Source organism: Pantherophis guttatus, chromosome 1 (genome assembly GCF_059756535.1).
Source record: "Pantherophis guttatus breed Tessera chromosome 1, ASM5975653v1, whole genome shotgun sequence".
Taxonomy (NCBI): Eukaryota; Metazoa; Chordata; class Lepidosauria; order Squamata; family Colubridae; genus Pantherophis; species Pantherophis guttatus.
In genome coordinates this window covers 198,171,976-198,184,811 of record NC_142063.1, presented here as the reverse complement: position 1 = coordinate 198,184,811, position 12,836 = coordinate 198,171,976, and the positions used below count along the sequence as shown (strand labels likewise).

Genomic DNA, 12,836 nt, shown 5'->3' with positions numbered 1-12,836 from the left:
ATTTGAGTGTGTGGTGGTATAGTTTTGATGGTTTCTGTTTAACGTAACTTGATTCTAAATAAAACTGACAAGATAAAACAAAAAAACCCCAACCTATTAATTCAACACAGTACGGTATGATTCTACAATAGTAAAACTATCCACTAATATTTTATGTGTAATATGGGTGAATGACTGCCAATTGTAATTTAAATTAAGAGGGCTATTCATTGTAGAAATAAATGCTTCTCCAAAATGAATCCACAAGCCAATCATTTTGCCATGTGTTTCAACATAAGTTGCCAACAGAATGTTTTAATTTCCCTTGTGTTTAGACAGCATCAGCAATTTTAAAAATTGGAGTTTTTTTTAAAAAAGTGAATAAACCAGGAACTGAATCCTGGTTATTGAAAAATGGGTCTTGATATTTTAGTAGGCTGAAAATGGGTTTTGATATTTCAGTAGGTGAAAAGCTACTCTTGATTTTTTTTTTTTTTACTATATCTAATTTCCCGAAATAAAATAAATAAATAAATAAATAGTTTTGTTTGGTAACAGCATATATACTGAAATTGAAGACAACATATTTTCAAGAAAAAAATAGTGCTTTATTTTTAAAAAGTCCCTGACATTCTGGTGCAAAGGGGAAACTTATATTATTCTAGTGTTTATATCATACGCATACAGCATAGGAATTGATGTTGCTTTGATTTCAATTGTAATCTTAACTGTGGTCTGTAAATAATGGATGCCTACGGATATTCCCAGTCATCCAGGTCATGGTTGTCGCAAAAGTGCATTCAAAAGGCAACTGATTTTTTTTTCCCTTGAAAATTTTTAGCTTGTCATCCAAGAAGCTTCTTCAGGTACAACTGAAGAAGTTTCTTGGATGACAAATGAAACATTTTCAAGGGAAAAAAAACCCAAGAAAGTCCAGTTGTCTTTTGAACAGCACCTTTGGGTAAATAATGGATATTTCATTCTTTAAAAATGCCTATTTCCAAACCTGACTACCTGTATGGTATTTTTAATACACAGTTGCATTCACCATTATGTAAGCAAGCCTTCACTTACGATGGGATTTTTTTCTTATTCTCTTCTGTGTTTTTCAGCTCTTCCCTACGTATGCCCCAAATTGAGTCTTTCTGGAAATACCACAGCTTTTGGGGGAGTTGCAAGTAAAGAGGGGTAAAGAGAAACCATATTACAGTACTACCAGATGCTAATCCATCAGTGGATAAATGGATCTAATCTATATCACACTCTCCACTGAGAGATTGCTAATGAAGATTTGTCTTTACTACTACAGCTGGAACATCTGGAGTGGTTTAATCATGTGGATGTACAATTTCCAGATCAATCTCAGCAACTCTTACTTTTGAGTTCATAATTCACAAGGTTCTCTTTTTCCTATCTGACCTGTTCTGTATTACCTCCACTATAAACAGGTGAAATAAATAGGTTATGATGTACTGAGAGATCGCAAATCCTCCAGTGCATAACTGTGGGGATATGATCCTGGGTCTCCCCAATCCTACTTCTATTACACTGTAACAGTAACTGTCAAAACTTAGGTTGAAATAATCATTATGGCAATTTGAAAGCTTTGCAAACTTCACACATTAATAATAACTCTTATTGCTTAGACATGAGTGCTGATGCTTTTGTATCCCAACTAATACCATTATTATTATTATTTATTAAATGTATATGCCGCCCCTCTCCGGAGACTCAGGTGCATGTATACAAGTGCCAGCAAGCACAGAGAGTCCTATAATGTGCCAGAGGCTAAATCTTTGGAAGCAACAAGTATATTTCATCCTGAACTCAGAAAAGTGATTGTGGGAAGCCAGGAGCTCAAGTTGAAGAAGAAAGAGGATTGTTGACTGGAACTGTGAGGAGCGTTACCTGCAACATTTTCTTGTTGATGCACATTTTCTATTCCTATTGCACATGCCTCTTTTTGTATTACACTTTAAAGATTTACTTTATTAAATTTCCACTGATGATTTCACCACCATTTCTTAGGTAGCGTTTTTTTTGTTCTAGAAATTGTGTAGGATTAACGTCAAACTCGGGCTGATTTTTAGACAGCCTGATTTATGAACATGCATTTTGCACTTTTTCCTTTAAAACATCTTTCATACCTAATTATGATGGTTTCATCTACGAGTTTAGTTGCCTTATAAACCACACTGGCATGCAGGTAGTCCTTGATTTACGGCCATAACTGAGCCCAACATTTCTGCTGATCAATGAGACATTTGTTAAGGATTTTGCCCCATTTTACGACCTTTCTTGTCACCATTTGTCAGAGTGCTCCTGATGGTCTCAAAATAGTAGCCACACTGTAACACTCTGACACCATTGTTAAGTGAATCACTGCATTCCTTAAATGTTGTAAAGGGAATCTGACTTCCCCATTGATTTTGCTTGTCAAAGGCGATCACCTGATCCCAGGAGACTGTAACCATCCTAAATACGATCCAGTTGCCCAAGTTTGGATCATGTGACCAGGGGGGAAAAATGACTCAACGGCCGTTAAGAGTGAAAAACGGCCATGAGTGTCCTTTTTTCCCCCCCAGTGTCGTTGTAACTTTGAGCGGTCATTAAATGAACTGTTGTAAGCCAAGGGCCACCTTTATTCAGGGAACAACGTTACAGAACCGCAGGCGGCGCGTCCATACAGTCAGCGGGCCTCTTTGCCAAAGGGAATCGCCTAGGGCTGATAAGAACCGGAACGTGCTCGAAAAGAAGCGGCAGCGCGAAACATTAACCTAAAAAAAAAATAAAAATGAAGCGAAATCGCGTCTGCGGGACAAGACACCCGCAGGCACCTTGAAGGACCGAGAGCGTTTGCTCTGCCGCTGGAGAGCAAAGGAAAGGCGGGGATGGCATGTGCATTAGTGTTTCCCCCACCACCACCAACCCTCAGATTAGGTCAGCGGCCACGGCAAAAAAAAATCCCAAACCCGCCCTGGCTTCGCAAGGTTCTCCTCGTCCTAAATCGCCTCGTAAAAAACTCTCCCTCGCTCCGTCCCGCTTTCCTTCCCCACACACTTCCAGCAACGGGAGCGGGCACGTGCAGATGGCGGGCGCGCTCCCGCGGCCGAAGCCAGCCAGCCCTTCCCCACCCCCACCCCCTCCCGGGGAAGGGACCCGCCGCCGTCTGCGGGAAAAGAGGAGGAGGAGGAGGAGGAGGAGGACGGCGGGGCAGCGAGATGGTAGGTTGCGGAGGCGGGCAGGCGTGCGCCGCGGTTTCTCTCCCCCCCCCCTTGCTCACCGTTGGCTTCGGGGAAGTGTCGGGCGGCGGCGGCTGCAGTAGCGTGTGGAGAAGAGCGAGGAGGCGAGGCCTTGGCTCGGCCGGAAAATGGCGGGTCCTGGGATGCCTCGGCGGAGTGGAGGCAGATCGATCCGGACAAGACGGAGTAAAGGGGAGTGAAGGCTTGAAGGACAGCTCCTCTGTGGAGCAGGAGGCCTCGCTGCTTTCCCTTCGGGGATTTTTTTTTTTTTGTCCCCCCCACAAAGGGCCTAGACTCCTCTTTGGTGAGGCTGCAGGTGGGAAGTCTGCAAGGCTGCAGGTCTTACCCAAGAGGGACAAGAGGGCAAGCAAAAGCTGCTGCGGTTGTGTGTGTGCACATCAGTTGTGGGAGTCTGAATGAGACCAGATTTAAAAAAAAATAAAAATAAAAATAAATGCGTGGGAAGTAGCCTGAAATACTGATGGATATAACCTGCAGCTCCCAGTATGCACTGCCCCTGGCTATGCTTTCTGGGCATTGCAGGTAGCCCTGGCTTAACCCTGGAGCTCTGGTGGCACAGTGGTTGGAATGCAGTGTTGCAGACTAATTCCGCCCGACTGTCAGCAATTCGATCCTCACCTGCTCAAAGTTGACTCAGCCTTCTGTCCTTCCGACCCAGATAGTTGGGGGGGCAATAGGCTGTCTCTCTAAAGCTGCTTAGTAAAGGTAAAGGTTCCCCTCGCACATATGTGCTAGTCGTTCCCAAGTCTAGGTGGCGGTGCTCATCTCCGTTTCAAAGCTGAAGAGCCAGAACTGTCTGAAGAGGGCTCTGTGGTCATGTGGCCGGCATGACTAAATGCCAAAGGCGCAAGAAACGCTGTTATCTTTCCACCAAAGGTGGTCCCTATTTTTCTACTTGCATTTTTTACACGCTTTCGAACTGCTAGGTTGGCAGAAGCTGGGACAAGTAACGGGAGCTCACCCTGTTATGTGGCACTAGGGATTTGAACCGCTGAACTGTCGATCTTTCGATCGACAAGCTCAGCATCTTAGCCACTAATTGCGTCCCCAAAAACCGCTTAGAGAGGGCTGTAAAACACTGTGAAGCGGTATATGAGTCTAAATGCTTTTGCTATTAACAGTGGTGATTGGGGCTATTGTAAGTCTATTGTAAAGCACAACATCATGTGACCCTGCCAGTGTATAGTGGCAGCTGCAGCCATTCCAGCGGCCATCATTAAGTGAGTCCTGCGCAGCCCAGCATCCCCCAGTCACACTGTCGCTATTTGCGACCTCCCGCTGGCTTCCCCATTGATTTTGCTTTTCAGAAGTTGGCAATGAAGATGGCAAATGGTGATCACGTGACCATGGGTTGCCTCAACTGTTGCAGTTACAAGCTGGCAACTGTGGGGATGCTGCATCTGCTGCAGTTATGATGACCAGTTATAAGACCATCTCAGTTTAGCTCTATCGTAACTGAATGGTTGCTGAATGAATGGTGTGTTCAATGAGGACTACCTGTATAACCAATAATACCATCGAGGTATATATACATTTCTCCCATAACTTTTCATAAAGCGAGACACAAAACTAGTGGAAAAAATGATGTTACAAGGTGTGGCGTCATTTGTTATTCAAGTGCATTGACATGTGTTCGTAAATTTTTAGAGCCTTATTTTAAGCACTAGTCTGATAAACATGTTTTCTTCGCCTCGTTTTCTGTTTTCATTAAAAGCAGTTTCTCAATCTTTTTCACAGTTGTATTTCTAGTATGAAAGCCTGTTTGATATAGTGCTTAAAGCACTGAGCCAGAAACTGGGAGACTGTGAGTTCTTGTCCTACCTTTGGTGACCTTGGACCTGTCATTCTTTTTTAGCCCTAGGAAGGAGTGTATTGCAAACCACTTCCAAAACCTTGCCAAAAAACCTGCAGGGACTAGTCCAGGAAATGGCTACCATTTATATACTAGCATTTTTATGATATTGGCCACAATAGATACACCCAAATTTAAACCTTGCCCTAGGGATGAGGATTGTTCACCACTTTTAGTGCAGTTTTATATGCCCAACTTTATTCCTATTTATTTTGGGTAAGGGGACTGGGCAATAGTTGATGACAACTTTGACCAAGAGTAATGGCTATTGCAAGTACAGTAATAAGTGGAAGGTAGGATGCACAACTAGAATAACTGTACAAACTGTACAGTAATTATGAGAGCATAAAGGAGGTTGACCAGAAAATTTTCAAACACTTATGGAAGAAACCTTAGCATGTTTCCAGACCTTTGATGCAAATTAACTGCAGTATGACAGCACAAATGTCATACTAGGATCTGTTTTTTCACATGAAGCAAGGAAAATTTATGTATCAGTAGTGACTTACTTTCACCTTTCCTGCACATAAAAGCCAGCATATTAAGGAAAAAGATACCATAAAATCCTTTTCTCATATTGGTATTTGGTTATTTGGTATGTAGATATAATTATTAGGATCAGTAGTAATTGATTTATCATTTTCAGCTCCAGTATAGGTTGAACATATTCGTGAAGGCTAGGCCATGAAAATTAATATGTTAGGGAAAAGCTAGGTCAATTCTACTAGCATTGGGCTGCAAAAACCCAGGTGGATCACTAAGGGTTATGAGTTTTCTAAATCTCTTTTCTGGCATGTGGTATTTTTTCCAGCGTTGGGTAATCCAGATCTGGCAGCACTAATCAGAATGGAATTATATTGGCATTGTCACATGTACTGGGCATTGTAATTCAGCAACTGTTGTAGGGTCAATGTTTTCTCCTTTCTGTAATATTTATATACATACATACATACATACATACATACATACATACATACATACATTGATTATATGTCACCAGAAAGAGTATATAGTCTTGTCTCCCTCCTTTGCCAACCTACATTTTATAATGTTTCCTCTGAACTGTGACCTCCTGGCCTATGTATAGATTTAAGATGAGGATAATGAGGTGTATCTTCCCATACTAAAGTTTATTGTAAGCAAGGAATATCTTTTGAGATATCTCGGGCGCTGACATCTCTTACGTACAGAATCTCAACATACCACTGACAACTTTTTAGAATCAATCAGTTATTATCTGTCCATTGGCATCTTTCAATATATCAGTTTGAAGATTGTTTTCCCCCTTTTTTTCATGTCTTGTTTGCATCTTTGGTATCTCTTCAGATATTGTAATACCATTTTTTTGTCTTTTTTTAACAACTTTTTGAAGCTCTTTGTTATATTTGTTCCAGAGATCTTTATATTTCTTGACTTTGGCTTTTCTTCTTGGCAGTTTTGAAATCCAGTTTGCATTCTTTTGTTTTTTGGTCTTTGGCCGTCTCTCTTCACGTTCATCTTTATTTCATTGATTTCATTTCACAATTTCTCTGGTTCCCTGTCAATTAAGTTCAGTACTTCCAATGTGATTCCTGATGTTTTCCCTGAAAATAGTTGAATGTCATGGAAATTGGCTGGCTTTCTTCTGCTGCTTTAGCTTGAATTGGAACTTGCCTATGACCAGGGCATGATTGGTCTACAATTGTTATAAGTGAGCTTTCCCATTTCTTTGTACAGATAATTACAGTCACCTTGATTTCTTTGTACTGTATCTGGTGATGTCCATGCATATTAGATATCATTTAGTTTTTGAAAGACTTTGAAATCCATCATTGGACTGTCAAAAATTGAGAAGTCATTCTCCTACTTCATTTCAATTTCCTAGCCATGCAATCTAACAGTTTTTCTTCCATATTACTTCCAACTTTGTATTTTGATTTCCAGCCACAAGAAGCACATCTTATTTGCATGTTTTGTTGGTTTCAAATTGAACTGTATCATAAGATTCAGCAACTTTCTCTTCTTCTGCATTAGAGGCTAAACAACAAACTTGAATAATTGTCATATTAAAAGGTAATTCAAAAAGACAAAAAAACAACAACAACCAAATGCAGAGGTGTAGAATAGGTGATACATGGCTCAACAGCAGTAACTGTGAGAGGGATCTAGGAGTCCTAATGGCGAATGCTGAAATATACAGCAGTGTGCTGTAACTGCCAAAAAAAGCCAATGCTTCTCTAGCTGCATCAACAGAGGGATAATATTAAGGTCATGTGAAGTGTTAATACCTCTTTATACTGTTTTGGTAAGACCACACTTGGAATACTGCATCTAGTTTTGGTTACCACACTACAAAAAAGATGTTGGAGCTCTAGAAAGGATGAAGAAAAGTGCAAAAAAGATTATTAAGGGGCTGTGGACTTCAACTGGGTATATTTAGTCTGAGAGAGAGAAGGTCTTCCAATATTTGAGGGTCTGTCCCAGAGAAGAGAGGGTCAACCTAATCTTCAAAATACCTAAGGACAGAACAGGAAGTAATGGATGGAAACTTATCAAGGAGAGATGCAGCCCAGAACTAAGGAGAAATTTCCTGACAATGAGAACAAATAACCAAAGATGTGGGTGCTGTATCACTAGAGGTTTTTAAAGAAAAGATTGCAGAATAAGGAAGAGTTGGAAGGGACCTTCAAGGTTGTCTAGTCCAACCCCCTGCTCAGGCAGGAAACCCTATACCCGTGATGGTGAACCTATGGCACATGTGCCACAAGTGGCATGCAGAGCCATATCTGTGGGCATGCGAGCATTGCCCTAGCTCAGCTCCAGCACGCATGTGTGCGCCAGCCAGCTGATTTTCGGGCCTTCCAGTCCCACCGGGAGTTGGGAAACAAGCCGTTTCTGGCCTCCGGGTTGCGTCTGGGTGGGTGGGGAAGGCAGTTTTCATCCTCCCCAGGCTCTAAGGAAGCCTCTGGAGCCTGGGGAGGGCGAAAAACAGGCCCACCGGGTCATTGCGTGCCAAAAGCAGAGGTTGTGCAGGGGGGTCACGCATGCATGACCCCCGCTTTTGGCACATGATGGCAAAAAGGTTAGCCATCACTGCCCTATACCAATGATGGCTAACCTTTTTTGCACTGAATGCCCAAATCGCAAGCACCCACCCACCCACCCATAATGCAATGTGCGTGTGACACCCCCCCGCCTGCCCTGCCCCCTGACATGCACATGCGACCCCGTGTGCCCCCTGCCCCCTGCGCATGCACGGCAGAAACCCGAAAACCAGCTGGCCGGCAGGAAGTGTGCAGCATGCACAGTGGAAATGAGCTGGGGTGACGGTTCGCGTGCCTGCAGAGAGGGCTCTGTGTGCCATCTGTGGTACATGTACCATATGTTCGCCATCACCGCCCTATACCATTTCAGACAAATTATTGTCCAATCTCTTCTTAAAAACTTCCAGTGTTGGAACACCCACAACTTCTGGAAGCAAGTTGTTCCACTGATTCTAACTGTCAAGAAATTTCTCCTTAATTCTAGGTTGCTTCTCTCCTTGATTAGTTTCCATCCATTACTTCTTGTCCTGCCTTCAGATGCTTTAGAAAATAGCTTGACTCTCTCTTCTTTGTGGCAACCCCTGAGATACTGGAATACTGCTGTCATGTCACCTCTAGTCGTCCTTAATTCCTCTATACTACATGCTCACTTTCTTTCCAGGTTCCACTATACGTTAAGTCATAATGTTGGCTTCTCTGTGTCTATGAGGAAAGAATATTAGGCATGTTCGCTGCCTTGAATTATTTATAAAAACAATAATGGCAGAATCAAAGAAATAAAATTAATTTTATATTAAATATACTTAGGATTTTAAAATTATAGAAAAGATACAAATGCTTATACTGAAATTATGATTCTGTATGCTAGTTAAGAAAAAAATATCCCATAAAATTTGAAGTTAATAAAGTGACTAACCAGAAGAGACACAAGTAATATTTAATCTTGGGGTGGATACACAGTGAAAAACAACTTTTTGTAGAGCTTTTGAGTTAGCAGTATTCCAAAACAACCAAACTTGAAATAACTCAAGCATTGAAGAAAACATCAACACATGTGATTGAAGCAGAAAAAAAGAGATCTTGAAAGCAACCCATTGCTGGAAATATCGGAGAGGTCCAAAAAAGGGGACAAATGATGAAAGCAGTATTACACAGTACCATAGTTTCTACTGTTTTGTATGTGCATTGTCATACATTACTGCATGCAAGTTACACAAGGGGTGGAATTTGCATTGCAATGCCTTTTTTGGCGTTCTGATGAAAGCAGAGAATCCCATAGATACCCTGTGCCCGTTGTTTCCTTGTTTTTTCTTGAATATCATAAGAATGTGTAGATTGATAGTCTACATTTACTACAACTACACACTGACTTGCATAAAAATGGGCAACAATGTTTATTTTTAAAACATTAAAGAAATTATAATAAGAAACAATGGGAAACCAACTCTGCTGTCACCTACTAAAATTAGTCAATTTAAATTAGAATGTGTCATTGGAAACATATCTTCGGCGCTTTTAAAAAATACTTTTGAGGTGTTGATCCAGTAAATTAACAGAGCAGGTGGCAATCTCATTCACATCCCTTTCAATTAACACCTCTCCCAAACCTGAAGATAAACAAAACAATTGGGTTCATGATGTACTATCTTCCATTTCTATGCGGTTATCTTTGTTGTTCAAATTTCTTTATTTTTTCTCTAGGAATTGCCACTACCTTGTCTAGCAACAACAAGCAATACTTTTTTTTAAGCTTGTAAACAGACACAAGTGTATTTCCCTTTGGGATTTATTTGCAGTTCTAACCTACAGGTGCAGAGCTGCAAAAAGGGAGGGGATGACTTAGTCTTGAATTTTAACATTACAATAATAAGACACAACAACATATACATGCATATAACAATATGCATACAGTAGAATTCAACAAACCAGCCCAAGCTATCAGTCTTTGTATTTTTAGTGCATATTAGAGCTCAAGACACATATCAAGATAATGATATTCAACAAAATATTAAGAATTATGAGAATAAAGGGGCAGTCACATTAGTATACAGGGAAGACAAATTTGCTGTATCACCTTCAAAACACACCAAGAAAAACAACAAATATTTCTCTAATAATGATGCATTGTAGGCTTGTCTAATCAGAAGAAATTACATCGAGCTCAATGATTTACTCCTAGATTTAGGATTGCATAAAGATCTACAGCATCAGAAAGTAAAAGAATTCCACTGTACAAAGCTTTAATTAAAATAGCAGCACAACAGTCTTGGGATAGTTTGAAAACACTTTTGTGTTTATGCCTTCGAGTTAGTGTTGACTCCTAGTGACTACCAAGACTGCCTGCAGTTTTTATGATAGATTTCAACAGTGGTTTGTCCTTCTCTTCTTAATGCTGGGAAAGAGTGATTTGCCCAAAATTACTCAACTTTGGGCCTCAGGCAAGATTAAGTTCATAGTCTCCCATTTTCTAGACTGAAGCTTTAAGTACCACACCAAACTGGCTCGGTTAATTTGACTACACACCCTTATTTGGTTGAAAATACTAAATACACTATATTTTACTGTGTTCTAAATGCCTCCTGAAAAATATTAGCATTTTTTTTTGCATCTATTGCAATGCTAATAAGAATAGTAGTGCAGGGAATGAACAGTCCTCTAATTTATGTAAATTAAAATCTACAGTACTGGACATACTATAAGGTCCAGTGGGTTGGAAGTAAATGTATACTAGGACTGAAATCTTAAATAAAAGTGGAGTTTCTATCTTCCTCAGAGATATTATTTCCTTGCATAATGAGAAAGAGTGGAGTCCCCATGTGTATGGCAGGTTCTTTAAGTGGGTTTTGTGTCAAGGAATGATTTATTGAATGTAAGAGAACCTTTGATCATTTAATATTGTCCTGCTTCCCCTAAAACAACTTCCCCAAATTGGTGATTAACCATTACCCTGGAGTGCAGCTTTCAGAATTCCCATGAAAAAGAGAGTTTTAAAATATTATGTACTGTATTGGGAAATTTACAATTTACTACATCAATAAGGCAGTTAGTAAGATAAAGCTGTTGTATCATTTAGGAATCTTGTGAACCTATTTTTGTTGGTCATTAGATAGCTATAGGAACCTGGTCACTATGCAAAATATAATCTTCCCATCCATCTCTGAAATTTGTTTTTTTTATAAACTGTCATGTGTTGATTTTCTGTAAAGACTGTATTTATAAGGGCTTTATTACTTCTACAGCAATGTTCACATACTTTGAAACATTGTGTTAAGAAAACTGTACTTATCTTTGGTAAGTTGTGAATAAGGAGTGAACAGTTCTATGATGCGAAGAGATATTGTAATAAAAATGTTGGATAATAAGTGCATTAATAGAAAAGATTGTGACTAAAACATTAACATGTACAATAATAGGCTAATTTTTTCCATTTCAGGTTAAAATTCTGTTTGATACAGTATTCTGTGTTGCTTGGAAGTATTCAGTGAGAACAAAGTATGAATAGAGAAGATTTATGCAAATTGGAATCTTGATAATTTCCTGAAATTAGGAAATTAATATTAAACAAACAATTTAAGTGCATTTCATAGATGGCAAATTGATTCCTTTATGTTGCAGTATGGCATTTTAAAGCTAGTTTTGTGAGAATTTTCATGATTAAAATTCAAGATCAGGCAGGCTAAAGTTTTCTATGACTACAAAAGACATTTAGAATTTCTCAGATTGTCTATTTTCTTTAACTAAAGAAACACAAATATAGATTTGTATAGAAATGCCTTATGTGTATAGTAGTTGCCTAGTTTATATCTAGCACAGAGGATATATGTTATCCTGCTGTTTTTTGGTGCAAACTTTTACCTAAGTGTCTTAACTCTGGACTCTTTCATTTTTCCCATGAATTTCAGGATGAACTTTGTTTCCCTACTGATATTTTCTCATAAGCCTTTTTTTAACATGCCATCATTATTTGAAAGTTTAGATAAAAGTGTAAACTGAATCTAGTGCTGTGATCTTAGTTTTAGTGCGACCTTAATTTTGCTAGGGATAACAGCTAGGGTGATGCAAAAGAAGAAATCCTAATGTTTGTGCAGTTACAAGCCAATAGCATCGTGAACCCATTCTCCATCCGAAAAGCTCCCAAAATGGCTTCCAAAACAACTCTCTCTTCTTTATAATCAAAAATACAAACCCAGAGGGAACTGAGTTCAGAAAAAGAAAAACCAGACAGAATTGATTAGTATTTCAGCAGAACTAATAGAATAGTGCATTTCTCCTCCCTCTGCTGGAGCCTGAAGGAAGAACAGTTGCCATTCATTCAGACTCCAAAATGACTGCGTGGTTCACAATTTTAAAAAGTATAATGTATACAAAAAAGTAAACATCCATATAGGTAATGCATTAAACATAGAAAACAATTCTAACAAGGGGACTACATCCATCTTATCACAGGGATTTCTCATTAGAAGTATTGGTATATTTGCTTATCCAAAGGAGTTAAAAATACGACAGGGCACAATAAGAGTCATAGTTAGAAGCTTTCAGCCAATGTTTAGTTCTGAAATAGTACACCTAATTTTAGCATGGTAATACCTGATAATATCCCTTTAGTAATCTGGTTAGTTGTGTATTATGCATGCCAGCTAAGCATTGTCTGAAACTTAAAATTAGCACTGGCAATTTTGTGATTAATTTCTAAACGTTTCTGTATAAATTTATGGCTTA

At 39.4% G+C, this 12,836-nt stretch overlaps 1 protein-coding gene and 1 long non-coding RNA gene across 4 annotated transcripts in view; one reads left to right on the top strand and one right to left on the bottom strand.

The window, feature by feature from the left end:
* Positions 1-2,595: 2,595 nt before the first annotated feature.
* LOC148116722 (uncharacterized) lies at positions 2,596-3,369 on the bottom strand. The gene is made up of 2 exons (XR_015731262.1): positions 3,263-3,369; positions 2,596-2,756 (listed from the first exon to the last, which is right to left on the bottom strand). It is a non-coding gene; the product is annotated as an uncharacterized LOC148116722 (long non-coding RNA).
* BTBD3 (BTB domain containing 3) overlaps positions 3,050-12,836 on the top strand; it is a 31,094-nt gene continuing 21,307 nt past the window's right edge. The window contains exon 1 of one of the 3 annotated variants that reach the window (XM_087882294.1): positions 3,050-3,203. The gene's annotated coding sequence lies outside the window, so the exon portion shown is untranslated. The remainder of the gene's footprint in view (positions 3,204-12,836) is intronic. The other 2 variants (XM_087882296.1, XM_034432382.3) reach the window with 2 other exon arrangements.